The 4,355-nt window shown below is 49.8% G+C and overlaps 1 long non-coding RNA gene across 1 annotated transcript; it reads right to left on the reverse strand.

Annotated features, from left to right (window-relative positions):
- Positions 1-1,226: 1,226 nt before the first annotated feature.
- LOC123245159 lies at positions 1,227-3,372 on the reverse strand. Its single transcript, XR_006506103.1, has 2 exons — positions 3,295-3,372; positions 1,227-1,897 (listed from the first exon to the last, which is right to left on the reverse strand). It is a non-coding gene; the product is annotated as an uncharacterized LOC123245159 (long non-coding RNA).
- Positions 3,373-4,355: the final 983 nt, after the last annotated feature.

The raw sequence follows: 4,355 nt of genomic DNA on the forward strand, positions 1-4,355 counted from the left end.
AGAGATTTGTTCCTGCCGTGGAAATAATGTTCTATTTATAGCTAGAAGTCCTGGATTCAACTCCTAGCCCAGCCTTTTATCACCTGCATGGAGAACCTTGGCATTGCTTCACCTCCCCTCACCCTGGAGCCTGTTTCCTTCTCTGAAAAATTATAGTAGACCAAATGACAGAGTAGAGAGGGCAATGGAATCAGGGACACTTGGGTTCAAATCTTACCTCAAGTACTATGACCCTGGGCAAATCATTTAACTTCCCTGTGCCTCGGTTTCCTCATCAGTAAAATGAATGAGTTGGGTTTCATAAGCTTTTAAATCCTTTTCAGCTCCAAATCTATGATTCTCTGCATTTGGGTTTTGCCTCCTGATTTTGCCCCCTCCCAAATGCTGACGCTAGAGCAGTGATGGTGAACCTCTGTATGGCACGGGTGCCAAAGATGACCCCCAAAGCACTCTCTGTGGGCGTGTGGTCACCCTCCCCAGTTCATTACTAGAAGGCAGAGCGCCTTGGGCAGAGCAGCTCCCTTCCCCCTCTCCACCATGCCTGATGACATTTTTTCACATCCCCCGCCCCTCTGCCCAGCAGCCCAGTGGGAGAGCTTTCTCCCTCCCCTGTGTGGGGTAAAAGGGGGGTGGGGTGTGCCCAGGATTCGGTGGGGGGAGGGGCATGGCACTTGGGCTGCAGGTGGGGTGGGGGTGGGGCCTGGTATTTCATCTCTAAAAGGTTTGCCATTCCTGCCCCAGAGTAACAAGGAGGACACCTACACCTGGAAAGCTTAGCTCATTCCCACTTCAAGCTCTATCTCAAAGAGCTATCCTGTGCCTCAGTCTAAGAAGGCCTAAACTGGAATCATGAGGGAACTAGAGGAAAAAAGCATTTTCCATTGAGACAGCCCTTACTGCCCCCTGGCTTCTGGCTTGGTTTGTTGTTGTTTTTTAAACCCTTTTCTTCTGTCTTAGAATCAAAATCAAGAAGTGGTTCCAAGGCAGAAAAGCCATAAGGGCTTTTAAATTAAATGACTTGCCCAGGGTCACAGAGTTAGGAGGTATTTGGGGTCACATTTGAACCCAGGACCCTCTCTCTCTAGGTTTGGCTCTCGATCCACTGAGCTACCTAGCTGCACCTTTGCTTCCGTTTTTAAAACTTTTCCATTTTTAAAACTAAATTATCTTTGAATGGACAAATGCCGTTTATTTAAAGCCCAAACTATTGCTCTAACCTCTTGGTATATCCATTTATTATTTCACTTTTATTTATCTTTACTTTAATAACAAACTTCCAAGTAAGTTTTCCGAAGTTGTGTCATTCAGATTGTCTCCCTCCCTTCTTCCCTTCTCCTTCCCAGAGCTGGCAAGCAATTCAGGCTGGGTTGTACTTGTTGGTGTATCAATTTCACAAGCATTTATTAAACACCTGCTGTATTCCCTCAAGGTACTGTGCAAAGTCCTGGAGTTACCAAGAAAGAAAAAAAGCCATTTGCCTGCTAGCCAGGACTTCACAGTCTGTTGGGAGGTACAACATGTCAATGGCTAGGTTCCGATGAGAGCTACCCAGGAGAGATGGGAGGAAATCTCCGAGGGGTGGCATCAGCAGCTGGGAGGACTAGGGAAGGCCTCCTGGAGGAAGCAGGAGCAACTCCCTGTGAGGCTCAAGAAAGCCATGGAAACACAGAAGTGGAGGCGAAGGGGAAGATCCTTCCAGGAATCTGGGATAGTGCAAGGCCACAGGGCTGGCAGGTGGAGCGTTATAGCCAAGGAAAGAAGGAAAACATGCAGGGGTGGGGAGGGCGGATGATGAAGACATCTGAAGGCCAAACAAGAGAGTCCACACATGATCGTGCTTCAGCTGCCATTTCATGGCCAGTGGAACAAATTGTTCTCCTCTTTCCATTCCATTAGACTGAAAAAAAAAGAACGCTATTTAATATGGAAAAACATTTACCTGGAAATCAGGTCAAGGAGAGATCATTTAAGAATCACTGAAATACAAAAGACTATGATAAAAAAGAAATTTGGCACCATGGTACAAGAAATTAGAACGAAAACTGCCGGGATCTGTTAGAACCAGAAGGCAGAGATGGAGGAGAGGAAGAACCCAGGGCTCATCTCCAGAAACATCCCAGGAATGTCGGAGCCGATCGCCGGTCAGAGTCCCTTGGCAAAGAAAAGCTAGATAGGACAGCTGTGGAGAAAGAAGCAGTTCAAGGGTCAAAGAATTACGGGAAGGGCACACAAAGTCCGAGAGCTTCTACTAGGAATGAGAAGAGAGAGTGGGGGCAGTATTCCTAAAAGCAAATGGCAGAGGCTTCCTCTGGGAAGGAAGGGTGGACAAAGTTTCCATGGAGAAGATGGGGCTTTAGGGTGGCTCTAACTGGGTGGGTAGGACTGATGGTTTTTTTTTGTTTTTGTTTTTTTTTAACCCTTACCTCCCATCTTGGAAGGCAGAAAAGCAGTAAGGGCTAAGCAGTGGGGCTTAAGTGACTTGTCCAGGGTCACCTAGCTAGGGAGCATCTTAGGCCAGATTTGAACCCAGAGAGCTCCCATCTTCAGGCCTGGCTCTCAATCCACTGAATCACCTAAATTGCTCCTGGTAGAACTTTGTAAGTAGGGAAAGGAGTTTTAGTTAGAAGAATGTGACCAGAGATAGGGAGTGGAAAAAGCACAAGACAGGACCAGGTTCTTATGGCCAGGCCACTAAGGAGCTAAGGCCCCCCACTTCCTTGAAGTCCAGCCTTGAGGACATAAGCAATACTTCCCACGGTCATCACTATTCATTTCCACGACCCTGAAGAACTGGGCAGGTTAAGTGTGGTACAGTGGATAGTCAGGAAGACCCAAGTTCAGATCCAGCCTCAAACACTAGTTGTGTGATCCTGGACAAGTCACTTGGCCCTGCCAGCCTCAGTTTACTCATCTGTAAAGTGAGCCGGAGAAGGAAATGGCAACCCATTCCAGTATCTTTGCCCAAAAAACTCCCAATGGGGTCACTAAAAGTTGGACATGACTGAACATCTCTGAAGACATTTTGTGCTTTTTAGGGCAATGAGTTAATTGTATTTACTGTATAACCAGAACCTCCACGGCACTGAAATGCCCCAAAGAGGCAGGACTTCTTGCAAAACTGAGAGCGGGCTACTTTCTGGACTTAGTTCCAGAATTAGGGAACTGGGAGCCAAAAGATCTCTCAGCTCAATAGTCCTTCTCCCCCCCCCCCCCCATACAGAATGGGAAACTGAGGCCCAGGGAGAGGAAATGGCTCACCCAAGGCTGCCAAAGCTCATTTAGGAGGTGACTCACGGCATTCATTATATCTGGGAGAGCAGGGAGTCCGCTCCTTTTTGCAAATTCTGAACCGGCCTGGAGCGAGGGCGTCGGTTCTCCTTCTCCCAGGACCGTTTCCTCTGCTTGGAAAGCCTCTTCACAACCTCCCTACGAGGACCCGTCCAGCGCCTGCTCCAAGACCGCCAAGGCCGGGGCCTCCACCGGCTCCGCATTCAGCTCTGGGACAGCTCCGAGTGGCTTTTCCTGAACTCCAGCCCAAATCTGCCGCCCCTCCCCCCAGCGGCGCTTCCCTTTATTTGGTTTTATTTTTTTAAATGATGAACTTGACAAGCATCGACAGACGTCAATCCGGAAAGAACAGAGGATCGAACTTGACACTGTGGCCCCCGTTACAGGGTTTGTTTTTAAAACGTGGATCCCAATTGGCTACAAGGTAACCAGTCCGCCTCGTGTATCCAAATCGGTCCGTCAGCCTGGCTACTTTGTCGCCGCTTCCGCACTTCCTTTAGCTCTCTTCTGGGAATCGGCTGTTTCTAAGATTTATTGGCGTTCTTTTAGCCGTTCCCTTCTGTCCTTGCTTCTCCATCCTGGGAGCGCCCAGAGCCGCTTCTCCTCCGAGTCTCAGTTTCCCCATCAGCACAAGCCCGGGATGCTCTCGCCTGCACAAAGCGGGGATGAACCAGACGAAGGGAAGGGGATAAGCATTTATTAAGCTCCAATGGTGTGCCAGGCACTGAGCTCCATGGGGCCTTTTGGCACTCAATCCGGTACCTTGGCTGGCCCACCTCCCCGGCCTCAGTTCCCTCTCCAGAACAAGGAACGGCAGGCCTGGGTGATCTCTAAGGTCCTTTTCAACGCTAAACCTCCTTGCCCCGGACCTCAGTTTCCCCGCTTGCACAAAGAGCGGATGGGATAGTTAGGGGTTTCTTTCTCCCCTTGGGGCAGCTTGGCCTGTGGAACACCCGGTAGGGATCGTTAAACAGCCACAACCGTCGCCCGCAGCTACCTCCCACCACCCCCCTCCCCCTGCCGACGCGATCGCCTCCCCCTCCTTTCCTTCCTCCTCCCTCCCCTCC

Source organism: Gracilinanus agilis, chromosome 4 (genome assembly GCF_016433145.1).
Source record: "Gracilinanus agilis isolate LMUSP501 chromosome 4, AgileGrace, whole genome shotgun sequence".
NCBI classification, from domain to species: Eukaryota; Metazoa; Chordata; class Mammalia; order Didelphimorphia; family Didelphidae; genus Gracilinanus; species Gracilinanus agilis.